This window comes from Giraffa tippelskirchi, chromosome 5 (genome assembly GCF_054371585.1).
Source record: "Giraffa tippelskirchi isolate mGirTip1 chromosome 5, T2T-mGirTip1v1.2.pri, whole genome shotgun sequence".
NCBI classification, from domain to species: domain Eukaryota; kingdom Metazoa; phylum Chordata; class Mammalia; order Artiodactyla; family Giraffidae; genus Giraffa; species Giraffa tippelskirchi.
The window spans coordinates 111,460,866-111,479,326 of NC_137279.1; the positions used below are offsets into that span (position 1 = coordinate 111,460,866).

Below are 18,461 nucleotides of genomic sequence, written 5' to 3' on the forward strand. Positions count from 1 at the left end.
CGCACGCCACAGCAGAGCCCACCCACTACAACAAAAGATCCCACATACTGCAATGAAGGCCCAACACAGCCAAAAATAAATAACCACTAAGAATTTGAAGAGGCAAACCACAGATTGGGTGAACATATTCACAATATTAACAATTTACAAAGAACTTGTATGCAGAATATATAAAGAACATAAAAAGTGCATGTTCAATTTTTTTTTAATGTGCAAAGGACAGACATACTTCATGAAATAAAGGACATGAATACATAAGAAAAGGATGCACACATCAAAGTAATGGAAATAAATGTCACAACTGCTATAGACCCACTAGTATGGTTACAATAAAAAAGACTGCCAACTCCATATCTTGGTAAGACTATGAGAAACTGGACCGCTTGTCTTGCTGGTAAACCAATTGGGAGAATGCTTTGGTAGTTTCTTCTAAAGGTAAATCTACTTAGTGACCCTGAAAAATCCATTCATAGGAATTTCTTAAATGAAAACATGTTCACAAGAAAACTAACAAGGATCTTCCCACCAATCAATAATAATTAAAGTGTGACAATAACCTTAACGACCATCAGTAAGAAAATGGATAAATAAGTTGGGGTGTATTTATGCAATGGCATACTGCTTGGCAGTAAAAAGAGATAAGCTACAGATATGTACAATGACATGTATGAATCACAAAAGCATTATATGGAGAAAAACCACACACAGACACAAATATGTATCAGTTCAGTTCAGTTCAGTCGCTCAGTCGTGTGACTCTTTGCGACCCCATGAATTGCAGCACGCCAGGCCTCTCTGTCCATCACCAACTCCCGGAGTCTACCCAAACCCATGTCCATCGAGTTGGTGATGCCATCCAAACATCTCATCCTCTGTCGTCCCCTTCTCCTCCCACCCCCAATCCTACCCAGCATTAGGGTCTTTTCCAATGAGTCAACCCTTCGCATGAGGTGCCCAAAGTATTGGAGTTGCAGCTTCAACGTCAGACCTTCCAATGAACACCCAGGATTGATCTCTTTTAGGATGGATTGATTGGATCTCCTTGCAGTCCAAGGGACTCTCAAGAGTCTTCTCCAACACCACAGTTCAAAAGCATCAATTCTGCGGCGCTCAGCTTTCTTCACCGTCCAACTCTCACATCCATACATGACCACTGGAAAAACCATAGCCTTGACTAGACGGACTTTTGTTGGCAAGGTAATGTCTCTGCTTTTAAATATGCTATCTAGGTTGGCCATAACCTTCCTTCCAAGGAGTAAGCGTCTTTTAATTTCATGGTTGCAATCACCATCTGCAGTGATTTTGGAGCCCAAAAAAATAAAGTCTGACACTGTTTCCACTGTTTCCCCATCTATTTCCCATGAAGTGATGGGACCAGATACCATGATCTTAGTTTTCTGAACGTTGAGCTTTAAGCCAACTTTTTCACTCCTCTTTCACTTTCATCGAGAGGCTCTTTAGTTCTTCTTCACTTTCTGCCATAAGGGTGGTGTCATCCGCATATGTATAATTTTATTTATTTGAAGCACAATAGCAGGTGAAATTATGGTAAATAGAAGTCAGAAAGTGATCCTTATGGGAAAAATTTACTAGAAAGAGATTTAGGAGATTGTTATAGATTGATTGTGTCCCTCCAAAATTTCTATTTTTAACTCTGAAGTCCTGGAACCTGATAATCTGACTATGTGTAGAATGTCTTTAAGTAGATAATTAAGTTAAAATAATGTCATTAGGGTGTGCCTAATCCAATATAACTAACATTTTTATAAGAAAAAATTAGAACAAAGACATATACAGAGGGAAGGCCATAGGATGGCACGGGGAATATGGCCATCCACAAGCCAAAGAGGGAGGTCTTAGGAGAAACCAATCCTACCAACATGTTGGTCTCACACTGCAAGTGTCCACGACTATGAAAAAATAAATTTGTTTAAGCTGCCTAGTCTGTGATATTTTGTTACGGCAATCCTAGTAAACTAATATAATTTTTTTTTACTGGGGATGATGCAAACATTCTCCATCTTGAAGTAGGTGGTATGATAGGTGTATACAGTTATCAGTTCATCATACTGAACTATTATTTCAACTAAGAAAAGACAAAGAAAATAGAAGAACAGAACAAATAAGACAATTAGCTGATGCTGGGGGGAGAAATTGGTAAAATATATAAAATTTTAGCTAACCTTTTTAAAAATATTAAAACGTACAAAATGAGAACTGTTCAGGAAAAATAATTGAAAAAGCAAAAATTTTAAGTAATAATACTTTGCATGAATTTATAGAAATAAGTTTGACATTTTCAACAGTTCTCAAGAATATGTAATTTATCAAAATTGATTTAATCTGAAAGAAATTTTAAAGCAACCAATTTCCATAGAATAGAGAACGTTAACATTATGAGTAAATTGGTAAGAAAACAAAATAACTAAAATTTTGTGTGAGGTATAACATAGAGACACACATGTCTATATTACTTTGCCAATACTTTCACAATAAAATGCCACGGATTAGGTGGCTTGAATAGCAAATTTATTTTCTTAACAATTCTGGAGGCTGGAATTTCATGGTCAAAATGTCAGCAGGTTTGATTTCTTCTGAGTCCTCTCCTTAGCTTCTAGTTAGTTGCCTTCTTACTATGTCTTCACCCATAGTCTCTGTGAATTTACATCACTGGTGTCTCTTAATGTGTCCAAATTTCCTTATAAGGACACCATTCAGATTAGATTAGGTTGCAATCTAACAGCCTCATTTTGATTAATGTGATCTACAGTCATTCAGCATCACAGTAATCCAAGTCTATGCCCCAACCACTAATGACAAAGAAGCTGAAGTAAAACGGTTCTATGAAGACCAACAAGACCTAGAACTAACACCAAAAAAAGATGTCCTTTTCATCATGGGGATTGGAATGTGAAGGTGGGAAGTCAAGAGATAGCTGGAGCCAAGTTAGGCCTTGGAGTACAAAATGAAGCAGGGCACAGTTTTCCCAAGAGAACACACTGGTCATAGCAAAACCCTCTTGAAACAACACAAAAGATGACTCTACACTTGGATGTCACCAGATGGTCAATACTGAAATCAGATTGATTATATTCTTTGCCGGAGAAGGCAATGGCAACCCACTCCAGTACTCTTGCCTGGAAAATCCCATGGACGGAGGAGCCTGGTAGGCTGCAGTCCATGGGGTCGCTAAGAGTCGGACACGACTGAGCAACTTCACTTTCACTTTTCACTTTCATGCATTGGAGAAGGCAATGGCAACCCACTCCAGTGTTCTTGCCTGGAGAATCCCAGGGATGGGGGAGCCTGGTGGGCTACCGTCTATGGGGTCGCACAGAGTCGGACACGACTGAAGCGACTTAGCAGCAGCAGCAGCATATTTGCCGCTGAAGATGGAGAAGCTGTATACAATAAAAACAAAACCAAGAGCTGACTGTGGGTCAGATCATGAGCTCCTTATTGCAAAATTCAGAGTTAAATAGAAGAAACTAGGGAAACCACTAGGCCATTCAGGTATCTAAATCAAATCCCTTATTATGATTATACAGTAGAAGTGACAAACAGATTCAAGGGATTAGATCTGATAGAGTGCCTGAAGAACTATGGATGGAGTTTCATAACATTGTATAGGAGGCAGTGACCAAAACCATGCCCAAGGAAAAGAAATTCAAGAAGGCAAATTGATTGTCTGAGGAGGCCTTAGAAATAGCTGAGAAAAGAAGAGAAGCAAAACATAAAGGAGAAAGGGAAAGATATACCCAACTGAATGCAGAGCTCCAAAGAATAGCAAGGAGAGATAAGAAAGCCTTCTTAAGTGAACAAAGAAATAGAGCAAAACAATAGAATGGCAAAGACTAGAGGTCTCTTCAAGAAAATTAGAGATACCAAGGGAATATTTCATGCAAAGATGGGTACAATAAAACAAATGGTAAGGTAATAATAGAAGCAGAAGAGATTGAGCGGTGGCAAGAATACACAGAGTTATGCAAAAAACATCTTAATAATCCAGGTAACCATGATGGTGTGATCACTCACTTAGAGCCAGACATCCTGGAGTGTGAAGTCAAGTGGGCCTTAGGAAGCATTATGATGAGCAAAGCTAGTGGAGGTGACAGAATTCCAGCCAAGCTGTTTCAAATCCTAAAAGATGATGCTGTGAAAATGCTGCTGTCAACATGCCAGCAAATTTGGAAAACTCAGCAGTGGCCACAGGACTGGAAAAGGTCAGTTTACATTCCAATTCCAAAGAAGGGCAATGCCAAGGAATGTTCAACCTATGACACAACTGTGCTTATTTCACATGATAACAAGGTAATGCGCAAAATCCTTCAATCTAGGCTTTGACAGTATGTGAACCAAGAACTTCCAGATGTACAAGCTGGAATTGGAAAAGGCAGAGGAACCAGAGATCAAATTGCCAACATCTGTTGGATCATAGAAAAAGCAAAAGAATTCCAGAACAACATCTACTTCTGCTTCATTGACTACACTGAAGCCTTTGACAGTGTGGTTCACAACAAAGTAGAAAATTCTTCAAGAGATGGAAATACCAGTCCACCTTACCTGCCTCCTGAGAAACCTGTATGCAGGTCAAGAAGCAACAGTTAAAACATGGAACAGTGAACTGGTTCAAAATTGGGAAAGATGTACAACAAGGCTGTATATTGTCAGCCTGCTTATTTAACTTCTATGTAGAGTACATTATGCTAAATGCCGGCTGGTGTATCACAAGCTGGAATCAACAATACCAAGAGAAATGACAACCACCCCAGATATGCAGATGACAATACCCTAATGGCAGAAAGAGAAGAGGAACTGAAGAGCCTCTTGATGAAAGTGAAAGAGGACAGTGAAAAAGCTGGCTTAAAACTCAACATTCAAAAATCTAAGATCATGGCATCTGGTCCTATCACTTCATGGCAAATACATGGGAAAAAATGGAAACAGTGACAGACTTAAATTTCTTGGGCTCCAAAATCACTGGGTGGTGACAGCAGCCATGTAATTAAAAGATGCTTACTCTTCGAAAGGAAAGCTATGACAAACCTAGACAGTGTATTAAAAAGCAGCAACACCACTTTGCTGACAAAGGTCCATATAGTCATAGCTATGGTTTTTCCAATAGTCATGTGTGGATATGAGAATTGGACCATAAAAGAAGACTGAGCGCTGAATAATGGATGCTTTCAGACTGTGGTGCTGGAGAAAACCTTGAGAGTCTCTTGGACAGCAAGGAGATCAAACCAGTCAATCCTAAAGGAAATTAACCCTGAAAATTCACTGGAAGGACTGATGCTGAAACTGAAGCTCCAATAATTTGACCACCTCTTGTAAAGATTCTGTTCCTCAGAAAAGACCCTGATGCTGGAAAAGTTTGAGGGTATGAGAAGAAGGGGATGACAGAGGATTAGATGATTGGATGGCATCAGTGACTCAATGGGCATGAGTTTGACCAAACTGTGGGAAATAGTGAAGGACAGGGATGCCTGGTGTGCTGCAGTCCATGGGGTTGCAAAGAGTCAGACACAACTGGTGGTTTAGTCACTAAGTCGTGTCTGACTCTTGGCAACCCCATGCCAGGCTCCTCTGTCCTTGGGATTCTCCAGGCAAGAATACTGGAGTGGGTTTCCATTTCCTTTTCCAAGACACAATTGAGTGACTGAATAACAACAACAGTCATGTTTTGAGGAACAGGGAACTGGGATTTCATACGAAATTTGCCTGCTAAGTTAATTCAGTTATGTCTGACTCTTTGCGACCCTATGGACTGCAACCCACCAGGCTTCTCTGTCCCTGGGCTTCACCAGGCAAGAATACTGGAGTGGGTTGCCATGTCCTTCTCCAGGGGATCTTTCCAACCCAGAGATTGAATCTGTGTCTCATGTCCCCTGCCCTGGCAGGCGAGTTCTTTACCACTGTTGCCACCTGGGAAGCTCATATGAAGTTTGAGGATACACAGTCCAGCTCATAACAGTCTGCTTTCTAGACCTCTGAAATTCACGTTCTCGTATGCAAAATACATGTGTCCACATCACAACAGGCAAACATCTTAACTATTCCATCATCAACTCTAAATCCCAAGTCTTATCTAAATACCATCTAAATCAGATTAGCAAGAGTCAAAGTCTGATTCACTCAATCGAAGTCCTTATCCAACTGTCAGCCTGTGAAATCAGATAAGATCTGCTTCCAAAATGTAATGGTGGAACAGACATAGGATAGACATTTATATTCTAAAAAGGAGAAATCAGAAGACAGGAGTCATTTCTTCCAGATGAGATGAAAACCTAGCAAGTAACAGTCCATTAGATTTTTTTTAAGACTGGAGAATAATTCTGTTTGGTTCAGTGCTCTGTCTTCCAAGCACATTGGGGAGGTTGTCTAGCCTGACGCCTAGATGTCAGGCTTCTCCTTACAACCCTGGGCAGCAATCTGGCCTGCTGAAACTGTGGAGGTGGCTATGCCATTTGGAATCAAAGAAGAAACAATCTTGGCACCTGGACCTGTGCCCTATGATATAACAGTGGCAGTTTCAGGCAGCCCTGTACTGATCTCTGAATTATCTTTAAAGTCATTCTTCCATTTTCTTGAAGGATAAATCATGTTCACAGATATACAACTCTGCCATCCAATTCTGCAGTATCCCAGAAATCTGATCGCCGGCCTTCATTTTGTCCCATCTCTGTCTCCTCTTAGTCCAAGCTAGCAGTAATGAGTATAATCCATCTCTATTCCTGACTTATGCTGAGACAGCTAATGACTTCCATGTATAATACTGGTGTTTTTAGTTCATTTTGGCTGCTATAAAAATACCATAAATACTTCTCACAATTTTGGAGGCTGGGACATCCAAAATCAAAGCACCAGCATTTTTGGTATCTGGTAAGGACCTTTTTGGTATCTGGTAAGGACCTTTTTTGAAGGTGATGGCACTCCACTCCAGTACTCTTGCCTGGAAAGTCCCATGGACGGAGGAGCCTGGTAGGCTGCAGTCCATGGGGTCATGAAGAGTCGGATACTACTGAGAGACTTCACTTTCACTTTTCACTTTCATGCATTGGAGAAGGAAATTGCAACCCACTCCAGTGTTCTTGCCTGGAGATCCCAGGGACAGAGGAGCCTGGTGGGCTGCCGTCTATGGGGTCGCACAGAGTTGGGCACGACTGAAGCACCTTAGCAGCAGCAAGGACCTTTTTGGGCTTCCCAGGTGGCACTAGTGGTGAAGAACCTGCCTGCCAATGCAGGACACTATGCGAGATATTGGTGTGATCCCTGGGTCAGGAAGATCCCATGGAGAAGGGCATGGCAACCCACTCCAGTATTCTTGCCTGGAGAATCCCATAGACAGAGGAGCCTTATAGACTACACTCCATAGGGTCGCAAAGAGTTGGACATGACTGAAGCGACTTAGCACATACACACGCAAGGACCCTTTTCCTAGTTAATAATTGTCTTTTTGCTGTGTCCTTACATGGCTTCCCTGTTAGCTCAGACAGGAAAGAATCTGCCCACAATACAGAAGACCAGAGTTTGAACCCTGTGTGGGGAAGATCCCCTATAGCAAGAAATGGCAACCCACTCTTGAGAATCCTATGGACAGAGGAGTCTGGTGGGCTACAGTCCTTGGAGTTGCAAAGAGTCAGACACAACTGAGCAACTGACACTTTCACTTTCACATGGCAGAAAAATGAAGGGGGGGTCTCTGGGGTGTCTTTTTTAGCACACCAACCCCGTTATGAAGGTTCCATCCTCATCACCTAATCACCTCCTAAAGGCTGTATCTCCAAATATCATGTGAAGTCAACATATGAATTGGAATGACACAAACACTTAGTCTATAGCACACATGTAGCCTCTTTATCAAATAATTGTTCAGCCACACTCTTAATGTTCTCTCAAAGCATGTTTGCTTTTTTTGTTTTTGCTTTTTAAATTATGGATGAACTGAGACTATTCAAAATTATCAAGTCCTGACTACTTTTTGCCTATCAACCTCATCTTCACTTTATCTCTTTCCTCATATTTTACCATAAGCCATAAGGAGGAACCAGCCTACTTCAACACTTTGAGTAGAAATCTCAGTTAAATATCCAGGTTCATCATTTACTCAGGGAACTCTACTCAATACTCTGTAATGGCCTTAAAAAAGGTGTGCATATATTTATATGTATGACTGATTCACTTTGCTGTACACCTGAAACTAACAATATTGTAAATCAAATAAGTCCAATTAAAATTTTTTAAAAAGAAAAGAAATGGACAAATTCATAGAAACACACAATCTACCAAGACTAAACCATGAAGAAATAAGAAATCTAAATAGACCTAGAAGTATTAAGTAGCTTGAATCAGTAATCAAAAATCTCCGAACAAAGAAAAACCCTAGACCTGATGGTTTGCTTCACTGGTGAATTCTACCAAACACTTAAAGAAGAACTAACAGCAATTCTCAGATTTATCAAAAAAAAAAATTGAATAGAAGAGTACACTTCCTGACTTATTCTGTGCCCCCATTCCCCTTATATCCAAGACAAATTCTATAAGAAAACTAGACCAATATACATTGTGAACACTGACACAAATCCTCCACAAAATACTAAGAAACAGAATTTGGCTACATATTTAAAGGATTGGACATTGTAAGCAAGTAGAATTTACTCCTGGAAAGCAGGGATGGTTCAACATACGAAAATTGATCAATGTTAATACACCATATCGATAGGCTGAAAGGGAAAAATCCCACGTGAACATCTCATTTGATGCAAGAAAAGAACAAAATTCCACACCCTTTCATGATAAAACCACTCAACAAACTAGGAGTAGAAGGAAGCTGTGTGCATGCTTGCTAAGTTGCTTTAGTCATGCCCAACTCTTTGTGACCCCCCCAGGCACCTCTGTCCATGGGTATTCAGGCAAGAATACTGGAGTGGGTTGCCATGCCCTCCCCCAGGGGATCTTCCCAACCCAGGGATCGAGCCCCAGTCTCTTATGTCTCCTGCATTGGCAGATGGGCTCTTTACCACTAGCACCACCTGGGAAGCCCAGAAGGAAGCTACCTTAACACAGGGAAAGCCATTTATGAAAAATTCACTGTGAACCTTATGCTCATTGGTGAAAGAAGAGAAGCATTTCCTCTAAGTTCAGCCCCAAGGCAAGGATGCCCTCTTAACATATCTATTCAAGACAGTGCTGGAAGTTCTAGCCAGAGTAATTAGGCAAGATTAAAAAAACACACACAAAAAAACATAAGAGGTATCCAAATTAGAAGAAAGTAAAATTATGGCTTTGCATATTATGTGATTTAATGTATATGTAAATAACCCTAAACATTCCACAGAAACTCAGAACTAATAAATTAATTCAGCAAAGGAACAGGATGCTAAGCAACACCCAAAACCCAGTTGCATTTCTATACACTAACAATGAACAATCTAAAAAGGATATTACAAAAGCAGTTTGAATTTGAATTTAAAAATACTTAGTAATTAATTTGGAAATATAGTACACAGGATGGGATATGGAAACTCTGTACTATCTGCTTAATTTTTCTGTATATCTGAAATTGTTCTAAAAATTAAAGTTTACTAATAAAAAATTTAGAGAACAAAAAAATACTTAGTAATTAATGTAGCAAAAAGAGATGAAAGACTTGTACACTGAAAACTACAAAGTACTGGTGAAAGAAATTAAAGGAAATGTCAATAAATGGAAACATCCTATATTGATGGATTGGAAGAATTATTTGAATTGTTGATACTACCAAAAATGATCTACAGATTCAGTGTAATCCCTACCATAACGCAAATGACTTTGTTGTTGTTGTTTTTTTGCAGAAAAAGAAAATCCTAAAGATTATATGATATCTCAAGGGACCCTGAAGGGCCAAAACAATCATGAAAAATAAAAAAGTCAGAGTTTCCAAAATTTATTACAAAGTAGCAGTAATCCAAATGTGTTGTGTTGGCATAAGGACAGACTTACATAGGCTGATAGAGTAGAAGAGAGAGCCCAGAAATAAATCCTTATATATGTGGTCAAATGATTTTTGACGTGCTAAGACCATCCAATAATGGGTAAAGGCTAGTCTTTTCAATGAATGGTTCTGGGAAAACTGAGTATCCCTATGTAAAAGAAAAAAGTTAGACTCTTAACACTATATCCAAAAATTATAGTATCAGGAACATAAATGTAGGACCTAAAGTATAAAATTCTTAGAAGAAAACAGGACAAAACCTTTAAAGCATTGGTTTTAGCAATAGTTTCCAGAATGTGATAGCAAAGGCACAGGTATCAAAAGAAAAAAATAGACAAGTTGCACTTCTTAAAAAAATTATTCTAAAAAGTGATATGTTAGAAGACACTGCCAATGGCATAAAAAGGCAACACACATAGTATTAGAAAACACTTGGAAGTCATATATCTGATAAGGGGTTAATATCCAGGATATATAGAAAACTCCTAAAACTCACTAACAAAAGCCCAATTTTCCATTCAAAAATGAGAAAAGGAATGAACAAACATTTCTAAGAAGAAGATACATGGTGTGTTCAATAAACCATGAGAAAGTGCTCAATAACACTAACCTGTTGTTGTTGTTCAGTTGCTAAGTCATATCTGAATCGGTGTGATCCCGTGGACTGCAGCAAGCCAGGCTCCTCTGTCCTTCACTATCTCCCAGAGTTTGCTCAAATTCATGTCCTTTGAGTTGGGCTTCCCTGGTGACTCAGACAGTAAAGAATCTGCCTGCAATGTGGGAGACCAAGGTTTGATCCCTGGATCAGGAAGATCGCCTGGAGAAGGGAATGGCTACACACTCCAGTGTTCTTGTCTGGAGAATTCCATGGACAGAGGAGCCTGACAGCTACATCTGGAACAAATTACAGCATTTCTCTTTCTCTATTTCATTAAGCTTAATACCCTCCAGATCCATCCATGTTGTTGCAAATGGCAGAATTTTATTCGTTTTCGTAGTTGAATAATATTCTGTTACATATATATAAACACATCTTCTTTAGACGTGTATCTGTTGTACATTTAGGTTGCTTCCATATTTTGTAAATAATGCTGTTATGAATATGGGGGTGCATGTATCTTTTCAAATTACTGTTTTCATCTTTTTTCAGATAAATATCCCAGAGTGGAATTGCTGGGTCATATAATGTTTTTATGTTTAGTATCTTGAGGACATAAAGTATGCTTTATGTTTAGTATCTTGAGGAACTTCTGTGCTATTTTTCATAGTGGTTACACCAACTTACAATTCCACTAACAGTGTAAAAAGTTTTCCACATTCTCCATAGCCTCACCAACATTTGTTATTTGTTGACATAGTGATTATAGCCATCCTGACAAGTGTGAGGTGATACTTCTTTGTTGTTTTGATTCACATTTCTTTGATGAGTAGTAATGTCGGGCATGTTTTTATGTGCCTGTTGGCTATCTGTATGTTTTCTTTGGAGATTTTCTACTCAACTCTTTGCCTAGTTTTTTTTAAATTAGATTGATTGTTTCTTTGATATTGAGTTATATGATCTAAACAATATATTTTGATCTATACAATATATTTTGTGTAAGTTGTCTTTTTGTTTTATTGATGGTTATTTTTGTTGTTGTTGTGAAAAGCTTTCAGTTTTAATTAAGTCTAATTTTTGTTGTTGTTGTTGTTTTCTTTTGCCTCAGGAGCCAGATCCCAAAATAAAATATTGCTGCAGTTTATTTCAAATGGTATTCTGCCTGTGTTTTCTTCTAAGAACTTTGTGATTTCCAGCCTTATATTTAGGTCTTTAATCCATTTTGAGTTTACTTTTGTATATGGTATAAGAAAATGTTCTAATTTTTTTCTTTTACATGTTAGTGTCCACTTTCCCCAGAACCACTTATTAAAGAAACTGTCTTTTCTCCATTGTATATTCTTGCCACTTTTGTCCTATATTAATTGCTAATAAGTGAGCGGGTTTATTTCTGAGGTTTCTATTCTGTTTCATTGATCTATCTGGTTTTTTGTGTGTGTACCATTACCATGCTGTTTTAATTACTGTAGCTTTGTAGTATAGTCTTAAGTCTGGGAGGGTGATACCTCCAGCTTTGTTCTTTTTCTCAAGATTTCTTTGGCAGACTGGGGTCTTTCATGGTTCCATATAAATTTTAGAATTATTCTAGTTCTGTGAGAAATTTCATGGGTGTTTTGACTGAATTTGCATTAAATCAATAGATCGCTTTGATTAGTGTGGTCATTTTAACAATTTTAATTCTTCCAATATAAAAGCATGGAATATTGTTCAACTTTTTTGTATCATTTTCAAATTGCTTCATCATTGTTTTATAGTTTTCAGAATATAAATCTGTCACCTCCTTGGTTAAATTTGTTCCTAGGCATTTTATTCTTTTTGATGAGATTTTAAATGGCTTGTTTTCTTGCTTTCTCCTTCTTCAGGTTCATTATTAATGTATAGAAAAACAACAGATTTCTGTATATTAATCTTGTATCCTGAAACTTTACTGAATTCATTTATTTGTTCTAGTAGTTTTTTGGTGGAGACTTAAAGGTTTTCAATATATAATACCATATTATCTGCAAACAGTGACAATTTTCCTTCCTTTCTGCCAATTTACATACTTTTTATTCTTTTTCTTGTCTGAATGCTGTGGCTAGGGCTTCCAAAACTATGTTGAATAAAAGTGGGAAGAGTGGGCATCCTTATCTTGTCCCTGACTTTAGAGGAAGGTTTCCAGCTTTTCACAATTGAATATGATGTGAGCTTTGGTTTTGTCATAATTTGCCTGTATTATGTTGAGATATATTCCCTCTATACCAACTTTGATGAGAGTTTTTATTATGAATGGATGTTGGATTTTCTGTTGTTTCTTTTGATACCTGTGCCTTTGGTATCATATGCCAAAAATCGTTGCCAAAGTCAATACCATGAAGTTGTTTTCTAGTGTTTTCTTCTAAGAATTTTATGATTTAAGTCTCTCATTTAGATCAGTCATGGATCTGTTTTGAGTTAATTTTTATATATGGTGATAGGTAAGGGTCTGACTTCATTTGTTTGCATTGTGGATACTCAGTGTCTCAGTACTGTTTGTTGAAAATATTTTCTTTTCTTGATTGAATGGTCTTGGTATCCTTGTTGAAAATCACTTGACTATTTTTATGCTGGTCTATTTCTGGACTCTTTTTTTCTGTGAGTCTGTATCTCCTTGTGCCAATGCAACACTCTTTTCATTATTGTAAGTTTGTAGTAAGTTTTGAATTCAGGTAATGGGAGCAGTCCAGTGTTCTTACTTTTCAGGGTTCATTTAGCTATTTGTGGTTCCTTGAGATTTCATATCAATTTTCAGATGAGTTTTTTGATTTCTGGAAAAAAAATGTCATTGGAGTTTTGATAGTGACTACTTTGAGTCTGTAGATCATTTTGGACAGTACTGACATTTTAACAATAGTAAGTCTTCCAATTATTGAACATAGGATATGTTTCTATTTATTGATGTTTCCTTTAATTTCTTTCAGCAGTATTTTGTAATTTTCATTGTACTAATTATTGGCTAATAATTCATTGGCTAATTCATTGGCTAATTATTCTTAAGTATTTTATTAAATTAATGTCATTTCAAATGAAATGGTTTTGTAATTGTCAGATTGTTCATTGTTACTGAATAGAAATGCAACTTATTTTTGTGTGTAGGTTTGTATTCTCCTTTGCTGAATTAATTTATCAATTACAATGGGTTTTTTTTGGATATCTTTAGGATTTTCTATTTTCTATATATTAGATTACAATGTGTGCAAACATAATTTTAATTTTTCCTTTCCAATATACATACTTTAAATTTATTTATTTATTTATTGTTCTGGCTAGAACATCCAGTATGGTGTTGAATAGAACTGGCAAAAGTGGTTATCCTTGATTTGTTTCAATCTTAGGTGAAAAGATGTTAGTGTTTCAACATTTAGTATATTTTTTGTGAATTTATTATTTATGGCTTTTATTATGTTAAGGTAGTTTATTTCTACTCCTAGTTTGTTGAGTGTTTCAGTATGAATGTGTGTGTTCAATTCTGTCGGATTATTTTTTGCATCAATGAGATGATCGTGCTTTTTCCCTTCATTCTGTTAATGTATTGTATTACATTCATTGATATTTGTGTGTTGAACCATCCTTATGTCCTAGGAATAAGCTTAATTTTCTTATGCCATGTAATCTTTTAAATATGTAGCTGAATTTGGTTTGTGAGTATTTTGTTGAGAATTGTTGCATCAGTGTTTACAATGGCCATTGGTGAGTAGTTTTCTGATAGTGCTTTTCTCTGGCTTTAGTATCACTGTAATGATGATCTTGTAAAATTAAAGAATATTCTCACCAAATTTTTGGAATCACTGTGATTATTAAGTCTTTAAATGTTTGGTGGATATCACCTGTGAAGCCATCAAGTCGAGGATTTTTCTTGTAAGGATGTTTTTGATAACTGACTTAATCTCCAAACTACTTATCAATGTGTTTAAATTTTCTATTTCTTCATGACTCAGTTTGGGTAGATTTTATGTTTTTAGAAATTTGAATATTACATTTAGGTTATCATATTTATTGCCATGTGATTGCCCATAATCTTCTGTTATGATTCTTTTTATTTCTGGAGAATCAGTAATAATTGTCCCTAGTTTCATTTCTAACTTAATAATTTGAGATTTTTTTTCAGTCCATCTACCTAAACATTTGTCCTTTCTTTGTTGTTGTTGTAATTTTAAAGAACTAATTTGGGTTTTGTTTATTATCTCTTATTTTTCTACTCTCTCTTATGTTTATCTCTGACCTAATCTTTATTATTTCTTTTTTTCCTGCAGCTTTGTCTCATTTGTTCTTCTTTTTCTAAAAGAAAAATTCCAAAAAAATTCTAAAAGAAAATTTCCTTAAATTGTGATGTTAGGTTGTTGTTTTGAGATATTTGTCACTAGTATAATTATTTATGGCTATAAAATTTCCCCTTAGGACTGCTTTTACTATGTCACACAAATTTGGGTAGCTTGTATTTTGTTTTCATTCATCTCTAATTCTTTCTAATTACTCTTGTGATTATGTCTTTGACCTATCTTTTTTAGAAGAGTGTGTTGTTAAATTACCACAAATTCGTGAATCAATAGAAACAATTTATGGCCTAACATTTGGTCTATACTTGGTTGAAATATACCATATACTTGAGAAGAATATATATTCCATTGTTATTGCATAATATGTGTTGTCCATGTCTCTTAGATCTAGCTGGTTTGTTGTATTGCTCAAGTCCTCTATGTTTTGTTTTTTAACTTATCTTCTGTCTGGATTTTCTAATATATATGAGATATTGAAATTTCTAAGTATTATTGTACAGCTGTTGGTGGCATTTGTAAGAATCTGTCACCAATTCCAAGATATCAAAGTCTTACTCCTATGTTTTCCTCTAAGAGTCTAACAGTTTTTACTCTTACATTTAGGTGTTTGCCCATTTTGAGTTAATTTTTGTATATGATATTAGGTAATAATTCCACTTTATTCTTTTGCATGTGGCTATCCAGTTGCCTACTACAATTTATTTACAAAAGCATTTTTCCCCCCAATGAATGATCTTGGTATCTTTGTTAAAAATCTGTTGTCTTTAGATGTGTGGGGTTATTTCAGGACTCTCACTTCAGTTACATTTTAATCTAGATATGTCCTTGTTCTACTACAACATTGTCTTGATTACTGTTGCTTTGTAGTAAGTTCTAAAATGAGAAAAAGCAAATTCTCCTATTTTATTCTTCTTTTTCAGGATTGTTGAAAAATTCAACAATGGCCTGAAATTCCTTATGAATTTTAGAGTTGGCTTATCAGTTAGTAAAAAGAACTCAGCTGAAATTCTATAGGAATTATGATGAATCTACCAATCTGTTTGAGGGGCATTTCCATCTTTAAAATATTAAGTCTCAATCCATGAAAATGGGAATGTTTTTTCATTTATTTAGTTTTTAAATTCTTTGTACAATATTTTGAAGTTTTCAGAGTCTAAGTTTTGTAATTCTTTTGTTAAATTTATTCCTAAGTATTATATTCATCTTGATGCTATTGTAAATTGAAATTTTCTCTTAATTTTATTTTCAGATTGATTATTACAAGTGTTTAGAAGTCCAGTTGAAGAGAGATCAAAACCAAGTTGCAAATAGAAGGGCTTTGGTCTCACTTCCTCTCATAAGCACACAGAACCACTGTTAACTGCTGAACCATCATCAACAAAAAGAATAGAACCTGCCAAAAAATATATTCTGCATCCTAGAATATAAATAAGAACCACAAGATGGTAAGAGGGGCATATTCGTGATACAGTCAAGATCCCATATCCCCTGTGTGGCTGATCTACAAACTGGAGAATAGTTAAATCATGAAAATTCTCCCATAGGAGTAAGAGGTCTGAGCCCCATCAGACATCTCAGCCCCAGAGTCTGACATCAGGGGAAGAAGCCCCCAAGAATTTGGCTTTGAAGGCCAGTAGGGCTTGACTGCAGAAGCTCCATCTGACTGCAGGGGTGGAGGCTGCTGCTGCTGCTGCTAAGTCGCTTCAGTCGTGTTCGACTCTGTGCGACCCCATAGACGGCAGCCCACCAGGCTCTGCGGTCCCTGGGATTCTCCAGGCAAGAACTCTGGAGTGGGTTGCCATTTCCTTATCCAATGCATGAAAGTGAAAAGTGAAAGTGAAGTCACTCAGTCGTGTCCAACTCGTAGCAACCCAATGGACTGCAGCCTACCAGGCTCCTCCGTCCATGGGATTTTCCAGGCAAGAATGCTGGAGTGGGTTACCATTGCCTTCTCCAGCAGGAGTGGAGGGGGGAAGCATAAACTTCATTCTTGGAGGACACATACAAGGTCTCACATGTACCAGGACTCAGGGCAAAGGCATTGACTTCATAGGAGTTTCCTGGGGATGTATCGTATGGCTGTGGCTCGCCCTTATGACGTGGACACTGATGGAGATTTCAAGTAGTCAGCTACTTCAACTCTTGTGGAGACAAACATCTTGCTTTCATCAGCACCAACACCTGGTCCTACCCAAAAACCTGCAGGCTCCAATAATGGGATGCCTCAGGCCAAACAATCAACAAGCTGGGAACACAGTCCCACCCATCAGTAGACATCCTGAGGGACTTCCCTGGTGGTTGATTTGTTAACACCCCACATTTCACTGCATGGGACAGTTTCAGTCCCTGGTTGAGCAAATAAAACCCTGCATGCTGTAGGGCACAGCCAAAAAAAAAAAAAAAAAAAAATTCCTGAGCTTACACACCCACCTCTAAACACACACCTTAACATAGCCTTGCCCATCTGGGCCAAGACCCAGCTCTACCAACTAGTGGGTAGGCATCAGCTCTTCCAAATAGGAGGCCTGCACAGGCCTCTAGACCAGCCTCATTCACCAGAAGGGCAGACACCATTAGCAGGAAAACTACAACCTAGTAGCCTGAAGAACCAAATCTACAAACACAGAAATTAGACAAAATGAGAGTGTGGAAGAACATGATCCAGATGAAGAAACAAGATAAAATCCCAGAAGAACAACTAAGTGAAGAGGAGCTAGGCAATCTACCAGGGAAAGACTGGTAGAATCATAAAGATGATCCAAGATCTTGGAAAAAGGATGGGTGCACAGTGCAAGAAGTTGCAAGGAATTTTAACCAAAAATTAGAAAATATAAAGAATAACCAAACAGAGTTGAAGAATAAAATGACTAAAATGAAAAATACACTGGAAGGAATCAATAGCAGAATAAATGAGGCAGAAAAAGAGATAAGTAAACTGAAAGGCAGAATGGGGAAATCACTGCCATGGAACAGAAGAAAGAAAAAAGAATGAAAGTGAGAGTTTAAGAGACCTCTGGGCCAAGTTTAAATGCAACAACATTTGAATTATAGTGGTCCCAGAAGAAAGCAAGAAGTATTTGAATAAATAAGAGCTAAAAACTTCCCTAACATGGGAAAGAAAGCAGTAAGCCAAGTCTAGAAAGTGCAGAGTACCAGGAAAAATTAACCCAAGGAATAACGTGCCAAGACACGTATTAATCAAACTGACAAAAATTAAAGACAGAGAGAAAGTATTAAAAGCAACAAGGGAAAGGCAACAAATAACATGCAAAGGAATACCCATAAAGTTATCAGCTGATTTTTCAGCAAAAACTATACAGGTAAGAAAGGAGTGGCATGATATATTTAAAGTTATGAAAGCAAGACATCTGTGAGCAAGAATACTCTATCCAGCAAGGTTCTCATTCATATTTTACAGAAAGATAAAAATTTTTACAGATAAGCAAAAGCTAGAAGAATTCAGCAACCCCCAAACCAAAGGTAAAAGAACTTCTCTAGGCAGAAAAGAAAGAGCCACAACTAGAAACAAGAAGACTATGAAATGACAAAGGGAAACATACAGTAAAGTTAGGAAATCATCCACACACAAATATGA

At 37.3% G+C, this 18,461-nt stretch overlaps 1 long non-coding RNA gene across 1 annotated transcript; it reads left to right on the forward strand.

Moving 5' to 3' along the window:
- The first annotated feature begins 1,022 nt into the window (after nucleotides 1-1,022).
- On the forward strand, nucleotides 1,023-17,687 carry LOC145507018 (uncharacterized). The gene is made up of 2 exons (XR_014054505.1): nucleotides 1,023-1,197; nucleotides 16,116-17,687. It is a non-coding gene; the product is annotated as an uncharacterized LOC145507018 (long non-coding RNA).
- The last annotated feature ends 774 nt before the right edge of the window (nucleotides 17,688-18,461 follow it).